The sequence below is a fragment of the Canis lupus genome, chromosome 11, assembly GCF_003254725.2.
Source record: "Canis lupus dingo isolate Sandy chromosome 11, ASM325472v2, whole genome shotgun sequence".
Taxonomy (NCBI): Eukaryota; Metazoa; Chordata; class Mammalia; order Carnivora; family Canidae; genus Canis; species Canis lupus.
In genome coordinates, this window is record NC_064253.1 from 43642587 (window position 1) to 43669269 (window position 26683).

Sequence of the window (26683 nt, forward strand, 5' to 3'; positions counted from 1 at the left end):
TTGCAGAAGAAAATTTCCTACTGGAAGTGAGGAAGAAGTCTTCCAGCAGGGGCATGGAAACAAAATATTTATGGAAGAGGAGACAATCACAGGGGATATTATACAGGCATATTTTTCAGGAAGCTGGAGAGAATTCTATAGTTCGAGCCCACTTGGAAAATATTTCATTGAGAAACATTATAGTATCTGTAATCCAGAAGTATTTAATCTCTCACACTTAAAAAGTAATATTAAGCAATGCTCCACCATACTGAATAATTAAGCTTTGTAAATTGTCTCTTAAGAAAGAAAACAACACAGTCTCAAACATGGTCTTTGACTAGCTGAAGAAAAATGACTAAGGTTTAAATCACTAGTTTGTTTCCTTACTCTTTAAGTATTAACAGATTTTCTACCAAGAATTCAGGACAGATCCTAATGTTGACATGCAGGATTATAAAACTTTTTCAGGCTGTTTACAGCATGAGCCAAGATTATAGCTTGGTTCATGCTGGTTTCCCTTTATATCATAAAAGTGACTTTAGACTCTGCAATAGCTTCTCTAACTTTATTTTTTTCTCTCTCTTTCTTTCTTTATTCTTTCCTTCTTTCCCTTCTTCCCTCCCTACTTACTTTCTTCCTTTCTTTTCCTAAATGCAACATCCTGCAAAATGTCATTAAGAACTTTTTGAAATTGAAATATCATTTGGAAAGATGTCGCATGATTTTCCTCTATTAAGTCTGACAGATACATATTTCAATAGTAACAAACTTCAGGAGGGAAATAAAGGCAATCACTTCTTTCCCTCTTTGACAAACATCTGGAAGAAGAGTAACACATAACCCATGACAAACTGTATTTTCAAGCTTCTTCATAGTAGGATGTGAGATATTCTAAAGAATGTGCATGTAACATCCTTCCAACACATTTTTACTGAGCACTCATTTGTATTCAATTATAGGACATAGAGAAAGCAGAGCTACCAAAGTGAATTCACAGGAAAGGACATTGAGCCAAAGAGGACAATTCTGTACCCTTCAAATCTAATAGAATTTTCCTGCTTAGGTTTTGGACTTGGTTGGGATCTGTGACCATTTTCTTCTGATTGCACTTTTTAGAATTGGAATGTGTATCATATGCCTGTTCTACCTTTGTAATTTGGAAGCATAATTTGGTTTCAAAAGTTCACAAGTGGAGATGATAAATCATACCTCAGGTCTCATGATGAATCATACTTTAGGTCTCACCCATAACTGATTTAGATGATATTTAGATGAGACTCTGAGCTTAGAATTTATGGTGGAATGAAATAAGACTTGTGGCTGTTAGAATGGGAGCAAATATTTTCTGCATGTGGGAAGAACATGAATTTGGGGTTAGAAGGCAGAGTGTTATGGACTGAATTGCATCCCCACAATTTGTATTGAAGCTCTGAAGCTCTAACCCCATAATTTGACAACTGTATACAGAAACTTTATTTTTTAATTTTTTTTATTTTTTGGATACAGAAACTTTAAAGACATAATTAAGATTAAATGAGACTTTAAGGGTAAGGCCCTAATTTGACACCAAGAATGCACTGCACACACACACAGAAAAAGCCAAGTGAAGAAACAAGAAGGCAGTCATTTGTAAGCCAAACGGAGAAGTTACTAGAGAAACCAAACCTGCCAACACCTTGATCTTGGGCTTCCAACTTCCAGAACTATGAGGAAATACATTTTTATTGTTTAAGCCAGCCTGTGGTATTTTATATGGCTGTCCTAGCAGACAAACACATTGTGAAAGGTGGAGAGGAGAAGGTAGACTGGCTAGGAAGCTTGGAATCCAAAAAACAGTATCATGAAACTGGCAATGCAGAAATACCAGTGGGTGAGGGTAAAATGAACCCCAACAAATGTCTATTCTTTCTAGCCAAAGGTCCAGAAAGGGGAAGCATAGTAATTGATGAGAATTATTTCATAAGCTACATCAGGATTTTAATAATAAAAAATCACTAATTACTGGAAATGTCAATAGAAAAAAAGACACTAAATGAGTGCCAACACCAAGAATATAGAGATTTCAGAACTGAGAGATATTTTTAAAGCAACTGAGTACTTCAAAGATCAGTTAGAAGAGTTGAAAAACAATGAAAAAATAAAATGCCTCAGAACAGAAATAAAAAATGTAAAAAAAGAAACCAAATGAAAATTTTGGACCTAAAAACACAACTGAAAAAAAAAAAAAACCCTCAATAGAAAGGCCCAACTGTAGAAGGGAGGGTGCAAAGGAAAGAATCAGTGAGCCCAAAGACAGAGCAACAGAAATCACCCAATCTGGACAACAGAGTAAAAATAGACTGGAAAAATAAATAAACAGACCCACAAGGGACTAGCAGGACTATAACAAAAGAGCAAACATTCAAGTTGCCAGAGACTGGAAGAAGAAGAAGATAAAGAATAGGCTTGAAAAATTACTTGGAGAAATAATGGCTAAAAACTTTCCAAATTTGTCCAGGGGTATAAACTTACAGATTCAAGAAGGTGAGTGAACTCTAAACAAGAAAAAATGAGAGAAATTCACACAAAGGTATGTCATAGTCAAACTTCTGAAAACTAAAGAAAAAAAATCTTGAAAGCCTCAGGAGATAAATGATACTTTACCACAGGAGAAGACAATTTTAACAAAAGTGTACTTCTGTTCAAAAATCATGGAGGTCACAGGAAGTGGCATGATATTTTTCAAGTACTGAAAAAAAAAAAAAAAGAATTGCCAACCCAGAATTCCATATGCAGTGAAATAAAGGAAACATTAAGATCTTTTTAAAAAAGAAACTTGCCACAAGCCAATCTACTTTATCAGAATGGCCAAAGGAAGTTTTTTAAATATAAAAGAAATGATAAAAAAGGATTTTTGGAGCATTTGCAATAAAGAAAGAACAATAAAAGAGTAAAGAATGAGTAAAGACAAGACAGTTTACTTCTTCGGATTTTTCTAAATTATGGGTGTTCACTGAAGCAAAAAATTCTAACATTGATGTGGTCCTAAATGTGGATAGTGGATATATTTAAAACAATTATCGAGAAAGGGGAAAAGGAGTTTAAAGGGAAGCAAATTTATATACTTTATCAGAACTGGTAAAATATTGGCATCCATAAACCGTGATAAGTTACGTCTATAATACCTAGGACACCCAAAATAATAATAATAAAGTATACAAGGAGATACACTCAAAACCACTGTAGATAAATCTCAATAGAATTCTAAAAGCTATCCAAGTAACCCTCAGGAAGACAAGAAAAAGGAAAAGAAAAATACAAGGCACAGAGAACAAAGAAGAAACAAAAAATAAAATGGAAGAGTTAAACTCTAACATACCAATAATTAAATGTAAATAATTTAAATGCATGACTTAAAAGGGAGACATTAAGAGATTAGATTAATGAGCATGACCCAAATTCAAGAATCTCATTTCAAATATAATGCTATAGATATGGTAAAAGTAAAAACATGGAAAAAGATGTATCTTACAAACTTCCATTAAAAGATAAAATTTAAAAGATAAAATCAATAAAAATCTGTTCTTTGAAAACAGAAATAAAATTAACAAAAATAACAAGACTGACAGAAAAAAGAGAGAAGGCACAAACTATAAATATCAGGAATGAAACAGTTCTATCTCTACAGTTCTTAGAGATGTCAAAAGGAAAACGAAATGCTATGAACAACTGGTCACTAAAGCAGATATACAGATGTCAACTAAGCATATGAAAAGGTTTTCAACATCATTAGCCATTAAGGAAATGCAAATTATATCCACATCATTAGCCATTAAGGAAATGCAAATTATATCCACTACATACCTTTCAGTAGGGCTAAAATAAAATATAGTCACAAGAACAAATATTGCAGAGGATGCAGAAAATCTGGATCTCTCATTCAGGGAGAGTATGGAAATATAAAATTGTATAGCACTCTAGAAACCAGTGTAAAAACTCTCATTAAGAATAATTTTAACAGTCCTTGAAACTACCCTATAATCCAGAAATTGCACCTCTGGGCATTTATCCCATCAGAAATGAAAAGTTAGATTCATGCAAAAACTTGTACCCAACTGTTCATAACAGTCTATTTCTAATAGCCAAAAACTGTAAACAACCCAGATATGATTCTACAGATGAATGGTTAAACAAATAGTAGTCCATTCATGCCAGTGAATACCACTGAGGTATGAAAGGTAATTCAGTCACTTTTTGCAGATTACATAGCAGGTACTGAGCAAATAGTATTTTTACCCAGTAACTTGAATTGTAATGCTGGATGAAAATTTTGAGGGGAAGATGGAGCTTACCTTGCCATGCTTGTGAGCCCAGCTTGGTACAGGAAGGTTATGAGAGGCTTGAACTAATATGCTATCTTGAAAAGAAGGACTGATAGGAAAGAGTGGTTGCAATAGAGTATGTGGATATGTGGACCCCTCCTGGGAATTCAGGGACCAGCTGTACGGTTACAAGATCTCTCATGTCACAGAGCTGAAAGTGACATCTATCAAAACCAACACTGGGTGCTCTATGTGTTGTGCGAACGACATGAAGGATGATGGGAGCTACACAGAGTAGGACTTAGAAGCAGGTGGTATGTAGATAACAGCGACACCTTTATCCCCCATCCACCATCTCCATGCTTTACAAGCAAACCCGCAAGCAAATGGAAAGGAATATAGTGCCAGGACTTTGACCCAAGACTCAGTTAATCAAATCTAAGTTGGACAAAGAAATCACTGGCTTGGTCTGAATTTGCTTAAAAGCCTACACACTAAGATTTCTAACAAAGGCAGGTAGTCTTTGTTTTTGTTTTATGGGTGTTTTATTTGGTTTTTCAGTTTTCAGAAATTCTACTTTCACTAGCCTATTTCGTGGATTGTCATAAAGGTGAAATGTACCCTTGGCCATTCAGATTTGTTGCTCGTTATTGGTTTTGTGTTAGATGCCAAGAAAGGAGGAACTGATATTAAGTCCTATGCTGTCCTGCAGGCTCACTGTGTGGTGAGAAGTCACAAATGTAATGGGAGCTAAATGTTATCAGTAAGGAGAAAGCACAGCCTGTGACTGGGCCTGCCAGTGCTCTTTAAATAGCTCTTAACACTAGCCTAAAGTCCAGATTATCTGAACATAGACGGCTATGTTTTCAGATTGGGTATTATGTTCAGATATAACGCAGCTCCTTTTTTATTTTAATCCTCAGTATGCATCATTGCTAGAATAGTAACATATTCCACAACTAGTCTCTTCTCAATCGTAAATTCCTTTGTGTTCTTATTACAAACAGTCAGTAGGGACTTCTTTCATAATTGCTTTCACTGGGAGTACAATGCTTGCTAGTCATATATCATGCATGCTTCTATTTTTGTTAGTGTCTGGTAAAATGCGTACTGCATCATTGTATAGTTCAAAATATATTTGAAATATTGGCTTTTCGTTGTGTCACCCTTTTTCCTGGTATTTATCTTATACAGTACATCTCACTTTATTAAAGCTTAAGTTATATGTCTAAATAAAGCTTAGGCATATTTCCTCATATTTCAGGTAAGTATGTTTTTTCTGCTATCAAAACAGTGCTCTAGCAAACACCTTCTTGGTCAATTATAAATGAATTCATTGATCATTGACAAGTAATGCTTGTCTCGAGTAATGTTTGAGAATTGTACGCATTTTGAAGCATTTATTGCTTATTATTAATAAAAGTAAATCTGGACTTCCTACATTACATAATGTTAACTATATGTCAACTATTTTGCACTTAATATGTGCATATAAGTCTTTGGAGAAGCATTGATCTTTCATATTATTAATTTTAAAAGGTATTTTGTGTTTTACTGGATATTTTTATTAAATAATAAATGTACATGGCTTAAAAATTAAATAATGCTGAAAGGCCTATAAAATGAAGCCATCTCTATTATAACTCTTTACCTCTGCTCTCTAAGGATAATCATTTTTAACTGCTTAGCCCACTTTCTTAAGTATTTAAGTATCTAAGTAAAAATATTTATATTCTAATTGACTTACAAATTTTACATATTATGAATTAATTAGCTATAGATAGAATTTATCTATCTCTACCTTTCCTACATAGTTACATGAGGGTTTTGGTTTAAAAAAAATCAGTGTTCATTATCATGAGCTATATATAATATATATATATATCATTTATACTATAAAGCCAAATAGCCACATATTATATAGATTCTTTTACTATTATTTCTGATAATTTTTAGTGATTTTGTATATATTATATATAAATATATTAAATATGTATTTATGTTTGTTTTTTACTTGCTAGATTTCAGTGAATGGCTATTTTTTCTAACTGTTTTATCAATATCTTTAGCAATATCATCTAAATGTTCTCTAAAAATAAAGAATCTCAATGTTCTCATTTTCATGGAAACCTTCCTAAAGCCCCCCATCCACTTATACCAACTCAGTGTGATGATCCTATAAGTCTATTGTTCATTTAGCACCTAGATTTTCACTCACCTTCCTCCTACTTTAGATGTACTGCTTATTGAATCGCCTGTTTTGATTTAGACTCTTTTTGCAGGACATCCCTAACAAATTTTCTAAAAAAAATTTAAAAAATAAAAAAAAGTATACAAATGGTCTATTTTCTAAGTGCCTGCAGTCCTGAAAAATGTATATTTTGCCATCATACTTGATTAAGATTTTGGCTGTGTACAGAATTTTAAAGTAGATTTTCCCTATGGACTTTGAGGGTACTTCATCACGGTCTTCTTGCTTTCAGTATTGCTGTAGAGAAGTCTAATTTTAGTCTGCTTCCCAATGCTATCTATTAAGTGGCCTGTGGTGATGGTGGCCATGATTTGTTTTAATCCAGAATCTTATAGGATTATCTTTTAATTGATGGTGTTTTGATATGTCTTTGTGTGAGTCTACTTTTATCTATTGTCCTGGGCACTTAAGAGGCATTTTAGCATGATATTTCATGTACTTCTATTACCAAAATTTTCTTACACTATCTTTCTCCTCTATTTTGCCACTTCCCTATGTATTGTTGGTGTGAATGCAGAAAGTAAATACAAATAATGAAATCACATGATAGCTTAGAACTTCAGATCAGAGGAAGCACCTATCCCTTCTGTTCATATTTCATTAGCCAAAGCAAATCACATGAACAAGGTTTATGTCAATGGGATGAAAAAATTATCCTCCAAAGGAATATGTCCCATGGGAAGGGCCAGTGAACATTTTGGCAATAATACCCTCTACTACCCTTGGTGTCTGTTCTTATGGAAGAGTTATTACTAGCTCTGCAGGCACATTCAGCATTGTTATGGATGAGTCTCACTGTCTAGCAACTGATTGGGGCAGGAAGGAGGCAGCACTTATTTGACAAGGTCACCCACAGGTTTGTAGGTCATGGTATTTTTGCTGGTGTTATCCAGTTTCTTTAGGAAAGAATCAACAGACTTCTGCTTGGGGATATTTAACCTGGAGGCAGCCATTCTAAGAACAAAAAGGATCAAGAGTGCAAGGCCTTCTATGAAATCTCCATTTTCAGGCACATACTCCATCTCTGTTTCCCAACACACTTGAGTCAATGACTGCTAGTTCTGTACTATTAAATCTTTCCAAAGTGTAAACATTTGGTCTTCTGCATGGGGGCATTCATCTAGCTAGATGGGGCTATGGAATGATCATCCGTGGAACTGCAGATAGCAGTTTTTAAAAAGCCTTGTACTCACTTCTCTCACTACTCCAGGAATTGATATTTCTAAGCCCCAAACCTTTTAAAAATCCCTTGTCATGGAACAACTGGCTTCATTTTCAGTATTCTCCTTTCTGCATCTGAGGTTTTAGGTTTTGCACCCAGCTGAATTCATTATCGTTCCTCCCTTTGCTTCCCAATGTATCTGCCACTCTTTCCCATAATCTTTGTCCTTGTGGGTTTATACCATTTTGTATCCTCAGTATCATCTTAGTAGCCATCTGGGAGGAAACAGAGATAAGCATGTGTGACTAGAAGTCAAAATGTAAAGGCTTAAAAAGTATAAAAGGAGAATGCATGATGTTGACGAATGTGACATGCTCTGGAAGAAAAGGGAATAGCGTGCTGTAATTGTGTTCAAAACAACCCCGAGACTTAACATGACACTTGAGAACAATGACAATGAACAAAGAACAAGAAGAAAAAGAATGAATATAAATTGGGGGGGATACAGAGCAGAATTCCTTAAGATAATCAACCGGACATAGTGGATGAGAGTAACCAACAAATTATAATTAATATGGAAGATGAGAAATGTGATTCAATAGATAAAATAATATCTTAATAATAATCTTAATGAGCTCTTGTAGGGTTTTTTTTTTTTTTTTTTTTTTTTTACACATGATAAAGCTACTTTAAAAAAATCCTGTAATATGATCTAGACCTGAGGGTAGAAAATAGTTTTGTTCCTTTTTTTTTTTTTTCCTCCACTGCCAGCAGAGTGCCTGGAACATAATTCAATTGCTGTTGCTTGAAGGCCTTAATGCCTTCTTGATTTAATATAATTGAGGGTCATAATACCAATTTAGTAATTTTAATTCAAAAAATTTGTGGAATAGGAACCTGGAATCTGCAGAGTTATTTAGGCAGTTCATTAAAATACAACACAAACTATATTTGGGAAAGGACCCCATGCCCAGGGAAATATGATGATGTTTCCACGAGTCCTTTATTTGCAAAATATTTTATTTTGCTTCTCATACTGCTTAAAACTTGCCTTTCTGTGATAGTTACAGCCAGGATTTAAGGTAGAGTCACTTATTTTACAGAAAGGAAGTATGAAGATTTTATAAAACCTTGAACCAAGCTAAAAGAATTCATATTGATTTGTTATTATAGGCACATGAATTCATTAAAAAATATAGATAGTGAGTAACTGGCTCCCAGCATTCCTTTGTGTTTTAGCTATACCATGGTGAACAAAATAGGGAGAAATCCTTTCTACCCTTTCACCCTCACCCTCCCCTTTTTCTTTCTTTCTTGTTTCTTAAATCTCTTTCCTAATGGAGATTATAAGGTAGTTATTGTAGGTACATTATAAAAAAAATCATTGAAACATATAGCATATTGGTTTGTCATAAAAGTTATGCAGAAAAATAAAGCAGGAAACGTAGCAATGGAAAGTGTCCCTGAAAAGGTATTTTGAGTAAAACTTGAATTTGTTGATAATGAGGGGAGGGTGTTCTCAAAAGAGCCAACCACAATGTAAAAACCATGAAGTGCTATAGTTGAACCTTGAACAACAAAGGTTTAAACTACACTGGTCCATTTATATGTGGATTTTTTTTCAATGAATATATTACAGAACTGTAAATGTATTTTCTCTTCCTTATTATTTTAATATTTTCTTTTCTCTAGCTTATTTAATCGTAAGAATACAGTATATAACACATATACAAAATGTGTATGTATCAATATGGGTAAGGTTTCCAGTCAACAGTAGGCTATAAGCAGTTGTTTTTGGGAAGACAAGAGTTATACATGGATTTTTGACTGCATGGGGGGTTGCACCCCAAGTCCCCCCACTGTTCAAGAATCAACTGTACATATTTTGCATTTTTGAGGAATTAAAAGAAGACTAGTTTGACAAAAGTAGAGTGTGGGTAGGAATGAGAAGTAAAAGTTAAGCTCAATGACAGAGGAATAGTATAAAAATCTTAAAGGCCACTGAGACAACTTTCACTTTTACCCTGAGGGAGATGAGGCACCAGTGAGAATTTTGAGTAGGGGAATGAAAGCTCAAGAATAATTCCTTTTATCTTGAGTTTACTTCTAATTTTAATAGGGCTAGATAGGCTTGTGATCCTTAAGTTGTAAGTTACAATCAGTAAGCAGTTTGGCTCTTAACTATGCATGTTTGAAGTTGAGCGTCTATTATTATCATTAAATTTGTCTGCTGTGGAAGATTAATTATATTAAGGATGTCAAATTTTACCCTGCTCATATCTGAGCCTTTTACCATGTGAACTATCAGGGCTTACCACTCTTTTTAGGTGTATCTTGTGTTTCCTTTTGGCCAACGAGAATCAGTGTAATGCATGTGGATGCATGATGATGTGCTTGCATGATTTCAGCTTCTTACTCTTAATCTCTGCCATGGTCGTGAAAACATACTTGGTCTAGCCTATTACAAAAAATCATATGTGGAACAGAATTTAATTGCTCTAATTTTCCCAGTTGACACTGTACTAGATCAGTCAACAGCCAACCAATCTCTAGACATGTGTACAAATCCAGCCAAAGTCAGAAAACCTGTCTCAGTGACCCACGGCTAAACACAGGCACATAACCAAGTCCACATGGAATCATCTGGGCCAAACCCAGGTCAGCTAAAAGTTGAAGATTTGTGGGCTAAAAAAAGGTTTATTGTTCATGCCCCTGATATTTTTGGTTTGTTACAGAGCATTACACGGTACTAGGTAAGTGATGCACATGTTAAGAAATTTATTTAAAGCAAATAAAACATACACAGCCAAAATAAAAAATTAGAAAAGGTCTAACAAAAGAATTTATTTGAAACTTGAAGAGACCATGTATACATATAAAAGTATTATGTAATCTGTGAGAAAAATGGGAGGCTTCTCAATAAATTTTATCAAATAAGAGTAACCAAGAGCATAAAATATAACAAAACTCAGAAATTATAGTATTATATCTATATGTATCTATTCAAATTCCTAAAAATCATAGCAAAACTTTAACATAATTATCAAAATAATAGAGCAAGATATAATAATTACTTTTTTGTATTTATTTTTCTTAAGTAGGCTCCATGCTGAATGTGGTGCTTGAACTCATGACCCTGAGATCAAGAGTCACATGTTCTACCTACTGAGTCAGCTAACTGACCCAGTAATTAGTGTTTTTTAAATCTGTAACAAAATATTGTGGTCAAAGAAGGAAAAACTGTTGTGATCTCAAAAGATGCCAAAACATTTAATAAACTGCAAATATATTTTTATTTAACAAAAGCCTTTATAGGACGCCTGGGTGGCTCAGCGGTTGACTGTCTTTGGCTCAGGGTGTGATCCCAGGATTCCCGGATGGAGTCCCTCATCAGGCTCCTTGTGGGAAGCCTGCTTCTCTCTCTGCCTATGTCTCTGCCTCTCTCTCTCTGTCTCTTATGAATAAATAAATATTTTTTTTAAAAAAAGCCTTTATGTAAAGATGGATATAACGTGAGTATTTCCCCATATAATGAGGGATATTGATTTTACCGAGAACTCACATTCTACTTACTGGGCTCTCCCATTAAAACTTGAATGAGTTGAAGATCTGTGAGAAGAGAATTCTAAAGTGGCTTCCACATTTCCTGCCCCTGGTGTACACACCTTGGATAATCTCCTCTCACTGAATGCAGGTAGTGCCTGTGAATACAATGGGCATCAATTCCCTGATAAAATTACTAATCTATTAAGAAGGGGGATTATCCAGGTGGGCTTAGTCAGTAGGACCTACTACAACTGTGAAAGCGTGAATGTCTCCCCTTTTAGGCTACTATTTTATGGTAATTTGTTATGCAGAAATGGAAGACTAAAATAGAGTGTATAATATTATCATGGTGATATAACATAAAAGTAAAAATAGTACAATTATCTAAGAAAAATTCTGTGATAATCAAGTGAAACTTACTTGAACTAATATGTTTATTTATATATATGAAAAATAATGTTAGAAAAAAGACCCAATTCTTGGAAGTGATAAAATAATTTTTAAAACCTAATTTAAGCTAAATTAAAAATATGCTAGGTCTGTATTTTTAAAAATGCATGAGATAGTTCCTCAATTAGTAGCACTCACTCTTCCTATAACCCTCCAATTTCTATTTGATCAGGGAAACTTTCCTTGAAGTTAAATTGAACTCAATCTTTACAGATTTTGGAGCAAGTCATTCAAATATAAGCTGGAATATGAAATGTATGGTAATAATGCTTCTAATGACATATATAGAAAAACTCATGCCTAGGCTACTTCTTTTTTTTAAGATTTTATTTATTTAATCATGAGAGAGAGAGAGAGAGAGAGAGGCAGAGACACAGGCAGAGGCAGAAGCAGGCTCCATGCAGGGAGCCTGATGTAGGACTGGATCCTGGGTCCCCAGGATCATGCCCTGGGCTGAAGGTGGCACTAAACCGCTGAGCCACCAGGGCTGCCCCTAGGCTACTTTATTAAAGACAATGTCCTGGGGCATCTGACTCAGTTGAAAGAAAAGGTGATCCTTGATCTCAGGGTTGTGAGTTTGAACCCCACGTGGGGTGTACAGATTACTTAAATAAACTTAAAAAGAGAGAGAGAGAGAGAGAAAATGTTCTTTGTAAGGACTGAGAGATCAGTAACATCACTTCAGTATTTATGCAGGAGACTATGCAGAGGGCAGAACTAATGAATGGGAAAAGTTCTTATAAAACATCTACAAGGGACGCCTGGGTGGCTCAGTGGTTGAGCGTCTCTTTTGGCTCAGGGCATGATCCTGGAGTCCCAAGATAGAGTCCCACATCGGGCTCCTTGTATGGAGCCTGCTTCTCCCTCTGCCTATGTCTCTGCCTCTCTCTCTCTGTGTCTCTCATGAATAAATAAATAAAATCTTTAAAACAAATCGACAAAAACAAGATATAATGTATAAGTTGGGTATTTCCTCATAAGAAGAGAGAACAAAGAAAGTGAGGACCAAATGGAGAAGAGGGAGTCAAAACAAAAATAAACTAGCTGAGAAAAATAAGGGAGATGAATAATCATGGAAAGAAGTAGAAAAGAAATCTTAAAATATGAGAAAAGGGAAAAACATCCATTATATGAGGAACATAAATTTGTCATAGAGGGATAAAAAGATCAGAGAAGAAAAGACGAATGAGATGATAAGGATGAATATAAGGACAAAGGAGAAGTGATAATCAAGAAGGAGAGTAACTGAATGGCACAGAAAGTAGAATGGAGCCAGGAGAAAATTAGAGTATAGAAAGGGGAGAAAAATATACACAGACGGCAGCAAGAAAGGAGAAAGACAGGGCAAGCAGGTCCAGATAGAACAAGCAGTTTTCAGAGAAGGAAAGTGAAATGACAAACAAATATGAAAGTGACTGAGTGCAAAAGACAGTAGGTGAATATATGACTAAACGTGATTGATATTTCTAAGCAATTATTATGGAAGCAAATCAATGTTCTTATGATTCTTTTTCCTGCTAGAGGTAATAGGTGCTCACATGGTAAAAAAAACTCAAGGATATAAATCACTCAAAATGATCATCCCCTTTTATAATTACTTTTACATATTAAGTACATATTAGTGTTGATTCTCTTTATATTAAGTCAATTATTCAACATATAGAGTAGACCAATAAATGTAAGGAATAACAAAATCAATCCTCTGTGTATGTGTGTGTGTAATGCTGTCTTTCTAGCTCAGTTAGGGGAACTTCTTGTAGAACTGATCTTATAGTGTGAGGAACTGATGATTAATGAGGGAGGGTGTTTTGAAATCTAAGGTTCTTCAGAACCTTATAATTGCTGAACAGTAACAATTATAGGGAACAGCAGCACACCTGTGCCAGTCCTACCTAAAAATGAAAAATGAGAAGAGTGTTGTCTTTTCCTCCTTTGTCTTCCTATATGAGGGGAAAACCTTTCAAAAGTTGGTGGGGATTTCAGCATCTGTAGGAAGCTCAAGTCCCTTATATGTGTTTTGGAAATCAACATTCTCTCCAGCTAGGTGCCCAGGAACTTTCCTGAATCAACGTTTCATTTGTATCAGTGATAGGTAAATTCCATTTGGAGCAGGTATTTGTAGGTGTTCTCAGGATGGCTTTATGCCTTCCTGTCTGCTATGGGCAAGTCCTGCATGCTCTGTGCCACACAGCAACCTGGACTTCTAAATAAAAATAACGTATAGAGTATTGTTTCAACAGGCACAGACGTCTGTGTCCACTGTGCTATTATCTTTGTCTTCCTTATACTATCTTTCTATTTTCCAATCCATTTTCACCGACTTTCTAATTTAGTCCTCAGTAATATGCTGCGATCTCATCAGAAAATACATTTAGCACAATGGCTAAATTACTGGATTGGAATTTCATTTTCTTTGGCATTTTAAGATACTCTAAGTAAACTGATAGCAAATGCTTTGGGGACGATAGACCTCCTTTATCAGTGTAGAGCTCGGCACTCAGTGTTAAATTATTTCTTGAAATGGTTAGTTGGTGAGAATAATACTGAGAAGAGAAACATTAAGTGTATTTGACTAAGCTAAGAGCTCTAGCATATATTTTAAATTAGTATGTTCAGTATTATCACCCTTAATTCAGTCCTATCACAAATATACTGTGTGATGGCACATTTTTCAAATAAATAGGGACCAGAGCAGTAGAATTAGCTGACAGTACTGAATAGCTATTTTATGGATTTTTTTATTCCTCTCTAAATGAGCTCCTAAGGATAAATGTACAAGACTCTTTGGAAATGGACTGGCATGATTCAGAAATCTATATTTACACATCTTGGAGACAAATTCTTAGTTTAAACTCCTCCCCATCATGTGCAGAGTGAAGGTAAACTATCAGAGAAGGAAGGGGAGTAGGGTGTGAAGATGACACACACTCAAGGACATGTCTTTGAAGCCTCAGGTTCCACTCTCCAATAGCCGTTCCTTTTTATTCTGCTTCTGCTCCCACATGAAAGAGGGAACAGTCCCTGAAGCCAATTTCAGTCTTGCAGTTTAGAGCTTGGTACTTCACATGCTTCTTTAAGATGTGTGATCTTTTTCCATCATCTCTAAGATCTCCTAGATGTCTGACCTTTCACTTGTGATGTCTCGATATTCTTTTACAGAAAATTGCTGTTGACTTATAACCTATCCTACCCCCCCTTTTTTGGTCTTTTCATTGGCAAAGTCACACAGTATAGTTTTAAGTCAGCACCAAGAATGAAACATTAACATATGTAAGCATATTAGAGATAATATAAAGAATAAAGCTATTATACAAACATGTAGCAGCATCCAAAAAATGGTAAAATTCCATCCACTACTTTATCACATAAGTATGATTTACTTTGTCTACACATATTTAGCCAATCCAAGGTTATGCACACCAACACAAATAATATATATATATATACAAATGAATTCCCGAGTTGGACACACTGCTATATAGATACGATGTAATGGGTTTTAAAGGATAAGCAGCTATTTTGTTAAGAACGAGCTCAGATTTCATCCTGTGGCATATCTCTTTAGTGGAGTTAGTGGATTTCTTCATGCAAGAAACATCCACTAAGAAAGGTGATGGATGATATTTGGTTCCCATTAGAGTAAGTTGCTTTGGCCTAAGTAAAAGAACTGAAAGGAACAGGAAACAACCTGGTATGTCATATTCAGAAGCTGAAGCACATTTACTGTGACATTTGACGGTAGTAATGCGCTTGGGTACCATATTATTTGGTGTGTCATTCTTAGATCTTATGTTGCCATAACAACAGAATATGTGTGTGTGTTTAGTAGAAAGACAATCCATTTTTCCCCCAGTCAATTTTTTTTCTTTGATCTAAAGAACTTGCTTCTTTTCTTTGAAGTTGTTCACAATAGGGCATGATAGAAGGAGCACAGGTAATAATTACAGAAACTTCAATAGAAAAAAAAAAAACAACAACATGTTTTAAATGAAAGTTTTAAGCTCCTTGCCTTATGTCCCAGGACTGTTAAAGATGATTGAAGTGATTCCTGCCGGTATCTATCACAATGCCCTTTTCCCCTTATCAGAGACCAGCCAAAGATACAAAGGTTATGCCTTTCTTGATTAATCTATGTGACAGGGGCAAATTGCCTGTTGTTTCTGTTTTTTCCTACAGAGTGCCAGAGGCAGGAAACTACTATGCTTCACTAGTGACTCATAAGAAAACTTAATAGAAGGTCTCTAATGCCCACTGGCCCTACAGTTCCTGATTGATGTAGTCCCAAACTCAGCAGGCTCCCCTCATTGAACCAAGCATGTCAGAGGATGGAGAAAGTGTGGGGGAAGGGTCCCTTGGCCTCGGTAGTCAGGAAGGTGGGTCTGACATATTTTGCTCTTAGTAATTTTATCTATATTTATGAAGACAACATTTTGTTATCATTGTTACCTGCCAAGTGACTACATTTATGTGGTAGTTTTATTATCTTGCTGGTTTAAAAATACTGTTAATAGAGTTGGATACCTCTGTGCAATCTTCAGTTTCCTAGCTGGAAAGTAGATTAAATAACACATACCTCATGGTTCTTTGGGGAAAATTATATTGAATAATTTTGCAAATATTTAAAAGTACCTAGAAAAACTTTAAGAGTGTAATCAGTGCTGATTACTATAATTATATGTAGCTATGTGCAAGACTGAAAGGTGCTCTTAAGGGCTACTGCTGAGTTGATATCACATGCTCCCCCCGCCCGCCCCCCCTTGGAAGTTAATGCTTCCCATTTCAGTACAGTGAGGTGATGTTGATAAAATTTACATTTGGAAACTCTCATGCTCACTACTATCCAGGAGCTAAACCAACACAACTAGCTACCCAGAGGCACTATGCTAGGTGTGTAACACTTTATAGCATTTAACTAAGAGGTTGATATTGGGTTGGGGGATACTTATAAAATTATTCTTTTATATACTTTATAACGTAAAAGAAACTTTACAAATATTTACAAATATCTTCAGGGTCAAATATGTACACAGACAGTATTTGTTAAGCGTATTTATAGTGTTTCTCAAAGCTAGCTGTGCATGAAAATCATCATGGAGAAGATTAAAAATATAGATTCATGAGCAACCCAACACTTGTTCCGATTCAGTAGGAAAAGATGGCAGCCCCAGACTTATATTCTGACCATTACTACGACTGTTCTGATACCTAATTAGGTTTGGGAATTAGAGGTCCACAGGTGTTCCAGTATGGAAACTTAATATAACTTTGTAGTAAAAACACAGGACCCATTTGTACTTTATTTCTCTTTCTTCTCATATATTCATGTACATGTCTCTAAAAAAAAGACAATTGGCACCCACATGAAAAAACACAATTGGAAGATGTGCCAGAAAAGTTGCCAATCTGAGAGAAAAAGATTGTCTGATGCTTTACAAACTTATTACCTCATCCATGTAGGAAGCATTAAATTTGGTTTTTGCAAAATCTTATTTCCCTTAGACGTTAACTATTGAAGCATCTTAAATGTGCACTGTCTTCAAATTTATGTCAGCAAAAGGCAAGGTTTATAGTCCATCATTGTAACCTGTTTTTGCATTTCCATTTCTGGATTGGCATTCATTATGTTAGGTAATTAATGAGATATAAAAAATGAAGGTATTATGGAGCTTTATGTCATTTAAAGTCTATTCAGTATTATTACATCTTTGACAGAAGAAAATAAAATCCATGATAAAAATGAAAACTACGACCTCATCTACACTAACTTAACTAGGGTTTCTGAACATCTTTAGGATCGACTCATTAGTACCCACTGTTCACTATCAGTCTCAATATACATGACTGATTCAACTTTATAGTATTCTTCATAACCCCTGAGATATAGCTGACAGGAGTGCAGAATATATAAAATCACTTCTCATGCATACAATGTGGTCCTGTGGATTAATTTTGACTAGTTGGTGACATATTCTCTGAAAGTAACCCTCTTTTATTTTTTTTTTATTTTTTTATTTTTTTGCAACCCTCTTTTAAATATAAGCTCCCATGGATTGTTTGATTTTTTTTTCTTCAGTTATGATTTATGGCTAAATCCTACCTAAACTGGTAGAGGCACCAAGTAACAGCATGCTATGAGGGCTCAAACAACATCTGTTTCTTAGAAACATGTGAGCATATTTTGTTCAGCCTGTATGTAGCAAATGGGTCATGAAGCTACTTGAAAAAGTTGTTTCCCTGTTTAAAAGAATGAAGCTCTATGTGATAAACTTTTTAGATATCCTTCCAAGATCCCTGTATCTTTTCATGCATGCTAACATTTTTAAATTCATGCCCTCCATTCTTCTTTGAATTAATCCCATTAAAACTGTTTTCTCAACTTTTATTAACTATACTTTTTAAAATATGATAAACTCCTTATCAGAATAAAAACACCATAGTAATTTTCCATTTTGTCATAGTAACTGTGAGACTCAGAAATAAGAGAATGCACAAAAATAATACAACATGGGAGTTAGAACAACTTAGGTTTTACTTTCTAAATCTGGAGTATCTTGAGTCCGTTTCTTTATCACACTTGAGTCCATTTCTTTATCACTCTAAGCTATTCTCCCATAGGAAAAGGGGCAAAAAGATGCCTACCCTGTACTTTATAACATATAGCATAAGATGACTAATGTGAAGATGGTTTGAAATTGTGAATTATTACACAAGAAAAATTATGGTATTAAAAAGTCACCTCCAGATTAACACCTCAGTTTTTATAGAGTGGAAGAGTGAACAGGCTTTTATATACAATGGATTTTAGCCAGAAATCAGTACTGAGATCTATATATGTCTTTTGTGAACTACGGTTAATAATACCTCTTAGGAGTGCTGTGAAGATGAATGAGATAAAGTTTATCTCTGGACTGCATTTGCCTCCCAACCTCCACTTCTAAAACATCCTGTCTTCCAAATCCATCCAGCTCAAACTTTTGGGAAGCTTTACATATAAAAGTTTGACAAAAACAAACAACAAAAACATCTTTCCTCTGACTTCCCAAAGGTGCTAGATAGTTCCATAGTGAAATATATCTCACAATGATTATTTGTTCACTGCCTCCTAGGTTATACCATTAACTCCTTGAAATAGAGGACAAGTGATTTAATTAACTTTATATTCCCAACATCTCACAAACGTTAGCTACCACTCAATAAACATTTGTGGAATCAATAGAAGTAGATGAGTAATGGGCTTTCAATTGATGCTAAATATATAAACATTCTATTCTAGTTCTCACTTATAATATTAAAATTCAACACTTGCTCTATTGTTTAGAAATAATTTTTAAAATACCCTCTCTAACAGTGGTATTATTATATTAAGTGTTATCATGTAAGATATTGCATTCAGGGTAAGTGCTCTCCTGGAATAAACTGAATATTACAATAAAACATAATTTCAAAAAAGTCCTGCCACATGCTGAAAATTATAACAGTATTTCTCCTTAAGATGCTTGGCCTATATTCATATCCTTATGGAGATATTGTTGGTGGTATTTAAGTTCCAAACTATCTATTAGTTCTACCCAATTGATTAATACATTTCTTTATACAGTAATGATAGAATCCACTGTTTACATACAATGGAATTGTAGCTTGAATGGACAGTAGGAAATGAACTTTAATGCTTCCCAAAAATTTACAGCTTCACAGTAGCAAGAAAGATTAAAATGGGAACATTTCTCACACTGCTAACTTTTACTTTTTCTGTTCTCCAAAATTGAAAAAAGGAAAAAATTAAATAACCTCAATCTATTGGGACAAGTAGTATTTGGAGCTCCCATGGAGTACTATGCCCCGCAGTCTTCAAATTTCTTACTGAATTTCCGAACATATACACAATCCAGTATGAAAGTGCCATCTTCCTTGGTCCCCATTTTCTTGGTTCTTTCTTTTTATTCCTCTCAAAAGCATATAGAAGCAGATATCAGGGATTGAAGGAGGTAATGATTAGAATTGGTAACTGAGATGGGAAGTTCTGCCTATGATCCTAAGAACTGCTATTTTCCCCCAGATAAACATTAACCGTGTAAGACACTGTGAGAGTCACAGATTCAGGGATGGACGATCCTTTTGAGGACAATAGAGAGAGAATTTGTATAAGTTTCCTGAGTGAGAAACCTTCCAGATGGCAGCCCTGAAAGTTAGTTTTTCCTGCTCAAAAACACAGAGCTTCCTCAAGAGGAAGATAACACTTCCTTTCATCGGAGAGAGTAAGGGTTTTCAACAGAGTTATTCTAGAATTGGGAAACAAAACAAGTGCAAGGATTTTTTTTTTTTTAACGTGACAAAGTTAGTAGAAGTCCCAATGCTTTTCAGTTGGAGCAAAAAATTTGCACTAGAATATAACATGTATGGTACATCAGAGGACTCCCCCCATCACTGGCAATAGTACAGAACTCAAAGAAAAGTCAAACAGGCCAGTGTATGAAACAAAGTAGAAGCAATCAAAGAGAACACAGAAGTGACCCAATTCACCCTGCAGTGTTCTCATCAGAGTGGATACTCATCTTTAATAAGAAAAATTATTGATAATTTTTAAAAAAGATTTTATTTGTTCTTGAGAGACACAGAGAGAGACATAGGCAGAGGGAGAAGCAGGCTCCTGACGGAAAGCCCCATGTGGGATTTGATCATGGGACTCCAGGGTCACATCATGAGCCAGAGGCAGACGCTCAACTGCCAAGCCACCCAGACATCCTGGAAAATTACTGATTAATATTCATACTTGAATATAACAAATACTTCATTGTGTACATGTTTAAGTTAATTAGTGGCTGCATTTGTTTACCCATTTTGGAACTGAGTTGGTTTTGATCCATTTATTTGATTGAAAAGATTAAAAACAAAAACTTCACATGTTCAAGTGTCACATCAACTACAGATCACCCTTCAAGTCCATACAAATGAATACTAATCAATAAGAACAAGCTACAGTTACATAGGACACAGAGGAGAATATTGAGTAAAGAATCCAAACACAGGTATGTACTATATTATTTCATTTATATTAAGTTTCAAACTGACTAATCTATAGTGATGGTGAAATAAGGATAATGATCATCAGTGGGGGTGTGAATGAAAGAGGTTATGGAGAGGGGCCTCTCTGGATGCTGGTAATGTCACTTACTGAACAAGGTGCTGGTTACAAAGAAGCAATCACTCTGGGAAATTCCATGTATTTATATGGCTTCTTCATTTTTTTTGTTATATATGCCATTCTTCTTTGAAAGAATTTAGAATAAATATACCAGCCATGAATATGGTATGCTGAAGAAATACATGATAGGACATTTTTCTCATCAACAACTCTTACATTCAACATCCCAGCCGGCATCTCCAAGTATCCTCATACTTCACACTCGATGCTTTAGCTCATTTGTTCTCCCAACCTGAATCACCAACCTTGACCTTTCTGTAGGGCTGTGCTGGGTTGTGGGGAAACCTTATTCAATCCACAAAATCATGGTGAGTGACTAATTGGTCTCTCTCTAAACTTCAGAGTTCCTCATCTAAACATCTTTGAACAATTCTAAAGGATTTTTTTTTCTGCCTATTGAAGTTTATGTCCTTGTTCTTTTTTTTAAGGTTTTTTATTTATTCATTCATGATAGACAGAAAGAGAGAGAGGCGCAGAGACACAGGGAGAGGGAGAAGTAGGCTCCATGCCAGGAGCCCGATGCGGGACTTGATCCCGGGACTCCGGGATCGCGCCCTGGGCCAAAGGCAGGTGCCAAACCGCTGAGCCACCCAGGGGTCCCCTTATGTCCTTTTTCTAATCTTTCTTTTAAACCTTAAACTTCCTTGAGTCAGGGGCTATGCTGTAGCCATCTTTGTGTGTTTCCTCCTTGAAGTCCTTGACATAGTTCCTGGCCTATAATAGATGCTATATTCTGTAAATATATGTAGATGTGAATTGTTAGTTATAGTCCATTTTTAACTATAACATCTTTATATTCCACACAACCTTCTAGGTCATCTTTGCAGTTCCTCAGAAGGTAATGATCTATTCATCTGTGGTCAAGGATAAGATTACTTTTGGCATTTCATCACAATATAACTGATAAGAGCAAACTTTGATTGTTTAATATTTCAATCTGCCAGGATCTATCTAAAAGAAGGAAAAAGTGTTCCTTTCTTATGGGAGCAGATGTTTCAGGGAGGCTAAATTGATGTTTTATGCTTTTCTCTCATCCCCCCCCCCCCCCCGCCCTTGATTGCTATTTTTCTTTCTTGGAGCTGGAAAGAAAAGGATGAGGAGCTAGTTCTAAGACTAGAAGGTGAAATCAAGGTGTATTCTCTGTGTTATTACACAAAATTGAGAATGTATAACACATTTTCAAATCAGAAGGAGCTCTATCTACACCGGCTAATGAGGTAACCTACTTTGGTGATTCACTTTAGGTCTGCATGGATGGAAGCTAGTTTTATCTCTTAGTAGAAGAACTCACTAACATTTTCATCTTTTATTTCAGGGGGCTTCATTCCCTCTGTGTTTGCCTTTTGTACCTTTACAGTCCCTTAACTCATGCAGATAGTTTTTCACATAACCTTCCCACCTGCCACTCGTTTGGCACTTTATGCTGCTTAAAACAGTGAACCAGCAATAAACAGGTCCTGAGGAGAAGCTTCCAGATTGCAGCAGCTTAAGTTTTGATGGCTTCCCTCCTGGCTATGATGGTATTTTTCCTCAACATTGAAATACCATTATTCTCTTGATACAAGTTTTGCTTACTGCTTGTGACCCTGTTGCCTAGGGCTTTAAGAAATTAGTCTCCTTTAAATAATCCAAGAAAAAGAAAAGATCATCCAAGAGAAAGCTCTTTGCCAATTCAGTCTCTCTCATAGCTTGAAGCTGCACTAATTAGACATGCTTTTCTGTGGTTACAGATCTTCTTCATCTGCCATGTTGGCTGAAGAAAAAAAAAGCCATTTCTTCATTTTACTCTCACAGATTTCTATAGACTTGCTCTTGCCCTTCAAATATGCATTATGGAGAGCTCCAAAAAATAACATTTATTTAAGTTTGAGCCTGAATAACTGTAAAAAAAAAAAAAAAAAAAACCAATGTACTGATCATCTTGCAAAAGAACGTTTTAATGTAACATAACAAACCTAGCCAGAGTTAAAAAGAGGGTCAGGGAAACAGGATTTTATCATAGCAGCAGATAAATATTTTTCATTAAACATTAAAAACAACATCTGTTACTCGCTTTAACAGTGTGAAGATTTCACTTTATTAAGTTTGGGGTGGTTAATGACTTTAAAAGTAATTTGCAATTTAAGTATGTCTCTTTCTAGTGGCTAATTCATGACTAAGTCTTTAGTGTTAACTCAATTTTATTAATGGTCTTTCTCAAGATAAAGTGACAAAATGGTACATCATTCTTTTGAATTGTGAGAATAAGAAATGTTTTCCTCACGCATTTATGGCTTTTCTCAGAGCTTCCCTTTCCCATGTCTTCTGCCTTGTTTCCAGAAAAAAGATATCTGGAGACTAAAGAACAACTGATGGGGAAAAGAATATTTTTCTCCTATATTCTCATTCTTCAAATTGCCAGCTGGTGGTAGTCATTACACTTCTTGTCATGATTACTTCATTCAGAGGCCAAACTTAGGCTTTCTAAGTTATTTAGCAAAGACAGATCAAGGCAGAAAATTTCAGCCCCAAAGTGAGTAGAGTGGAGAATTACTTTTGCTGCAATAGAACCAATTAGCTGAGTGAGATAAGAATTCAGAGGCCACATGAGCCACAATGTTTGCCTATATTGGCTCAGTCTCCATAGTAGGTATCAGCTTTAGCTTCTTGCTACTCCGGGAGCTGTGTTATTAACTCCAACATGATTAGCTGTACCCATGGTATGTCCAACCCTCAAAAGGATGAAAATTGTCCTTCATGTCTTCAACTAATTTATACCTGAAGTCAACAGAAGAGCGATGCCAGTCCAGTTCAAATCCATGGTCACTATGGTCCCCAGAACCATATGGTATGATAACCTCACGTTGGTAGTCAACCTCTTCTCTCTCTGGCTTTCACCAAGTCTTGGTGTTCTCTCTTTACCCACTGATATATCTCAGCTAAGTCTCAGCAGGTTTGAGCTCTGCTAAAAGCATACTGGTAACTTATTTTTTTGATTTTTATTTATTTATGATAGTCAAAGAGAGAGAGAGAGAGGCAGAGACACAGGCAGAGGGAGAAGCAGGCTCCATGCACCGGGAGCCCGACGTGGGACTCGATCCCGGGTCTCCAGGATCGCGCCCTGGGCCAAAGGCAGGCGCCAAACCGCTGCGCCACCCAGGGATCCCCCATACTGGTAATTTAAAAAAGAAACTGTCTAAAATTATCTTAGTATGTCTTTAACACCTCATGTTTTGTTTGGTTAATTCATGGATATTTTGTATTTGAGACTATAATATAGGTGTTTATTATATAAAAAATTTCCTCAAATTTTGAATAGATTTTGTCTCAGGGGGAATAAAATCTCTCATGGTCATCCCACTATTTCAAGTACTCCAAGTACACCTTTGTACAGCCCTAGTTTAAAAGTCCAGGGTCTGAAGAGTAACGTTAAATTGCTGAATCATTACACTGTATACATGAAACTAATATAATACTGTATGTTAATTATACTTCAATTAAAAAATTCCAGCTTTATTGGGATATAATCGAAGACAAGTCACACATATTCAACATTAAAAATTCAATATATTTTAATGTCATATCTACATCTGTTACATAATCATCACAATCTAGATAATAAATATAATCTATCATCCCCAAATTTTCATATGCATATTTGTAACTAATTTCTTCCACTAGTACCTGTTCCACCCCCATTCCCATGCAACCATTGATCTGCTTTCTGTCATTATAGATTAGAATTATGTTTTCTTGAGTTTTACATAAGTGTAATTATACAATATTCATTTTTGTGTATGTCTGGCTTCTTTCACACAGCATTATTGTTTTGAGAGTGATCCATATTGTAGCATAACTCCTCACCTCAATAACTCCTTACTTTTTATTCTGAGTAGTACTCCACTGTATATATAGAATAGGATTTGTTATTTATCTATTCACCAATTGATGGGATTTTTATTGTTTATACCTTATGACTATTACAGTAGTTCCCTCTACTTTATCTGTGGTTTTGTTTTGTACAGTTTCAGTTACCCTTGGTCAAATGTAGCATGGAAGTGGATGATCTTCCTTCTGACATACAGTCAAAAGATAAATAATAGCCTAATGCTACAACACAATACCTACCTTACTTGCCGTATTTCATCTCCTTACTTACATATTTTATCATCATACCATCACAAGAAGAAGGGTAAATATAATGATATAGTAAGTTAGTATAATAAGATTATATTTAGAAAGAGAGATTATATTCATATAACTTCTGTCATGGTATATTATTACAAAATTGATCTATTTTATGATTGTTGTTAATCTCTTACTGTGCCTAACTTATAAGTTAAATTTTTTCATAAGTATGTATGAATATGAAAGAACAAAGTATATATGGGCTTTGGTATGATTCATGGTTTCAGGCATCCACTGGGGATCTTGGGATGCATGTCTGTGGATAATGGGTAGGGGGACTACCATACACATAAACTTTCCATGACACACCAAATCTTGTTAAAACATATGCTTTCAATTATTTTGGGTAAATAATTAGGAATGAAATGGCTGGGTCATATGATAGGTGTATGTTTAACTTTTTTAAAAGTTGGAATACTTTTCTCAAAGTATTCATATCATTTAACATTCCCACCAGCAGTATATGAGAGTTCCAATTCCTCCACATCCTTGAAATTAAATTATTGGCCTGAGTTCTTCTCTGGAGGCTCTGGGTACAAACATCTTCTTCCAAAATCATTCTTTTTGTTGGCAGAATTTAGTTCCTTGTGGTTTTAGGACTGAGTTCTCATTTACTTGCTGGCTGTCAGCCAGGGAATGCTTTCAGCTCCTAGAGGGTACCTGTATTCCATGCCACATGGCCACTCCACTTTAAGCCAGCAGTGATTTGTTAGATACTTCTTGTGCTTCAAATTTCTAACTTTCTCTTCTGCAGCTAGAAAACAGTTTCCTTTAAAAGCCTCATGCGAGGGATCCCTGGGTGGCGCAGCGGTTTAGCACCTGCCTTTGGCCCAGGGTGCGATCCTGGAGACCTGGGATCGAATCCCACGTCAGGCTCCCGCTGCATGGAGTCTGCTTCTTCCTCTGTCTATGTCTCTGCCTCTCTCTCTCTCTCTCTGTGACTATCATAAATAAATAATAAAAAATTTAAAAAAAAAAAGCCTCATGTGATTAGGTCCAGGACCACCTGAATAATCACTCCATCTTAAGGTTAATTATGCCATATAATGTAATCTAATCAAGAGAATAAAATTTACCACATACATTTCCCTGAGGCTTACTCAGGGGTAGACTCATCAGGTGTTGGGAAATCTTGGAGCTATGTGAGAGTTCTATCTACAGCATTACTCAAATATGTTCTGCTCTCTTTCACTTACCTGGGGAATGCTATTATATGTATATTAGGCCTGTAATATTGTCCTACAGCTCACTCATGTCTGTTCATTTTTTCAGTCTATTTTCTCTCTGCATTTCATTTTCAATAATTTTCACTACTCTATCTTCAAGTTAACTATTCTTTCCTTCTACCATGTAGAGTCTTCTGTTAATTTTGCCCAGTGTATTTCTCATACATTATAATTTCATTTCTACAAGTTTGACTGGGTTTTTAAATATCTTTCATATTTCTAATTTTTTGGAATATATGAGATATAATTATAGTGCTGTTTTAAATCTTGTCTGTTAATTCTAACACCTGTGACAGTTCTGAGTTGGTTTGACTGATTATTTTCATCATTATATTTTGTATTTTCTTGTTACTTTGTAACCCTGGTAATTTTTGACTGGATGCTAAGCATTACGTA

The 26683-nt window shown here is 35.4% G+C and overlaps 1 long non-coding RNA gene across 1 annotated transcript; it reads left to right on the forward strand.

Moving 5' to 3' along the window:
- The first annotated feature begins 15325 nt into the window (after positions 1-15325).
- On the forward strand, positions 15326-26434 carry LOC112650483 (uncharacterized). Its single transcript, XR_003130221.2, has 4 exons — positions 15326-15626; positions 15869-16065; positions 23890-24048; positions 24899-26434. It is a non-coding gene; the product is annotated as an uncharacterized LOC112650483 (long non-coding RNA).
- The last annotated feature ends 249 nt before the right edge of the window (positions 26435-26683 follow it).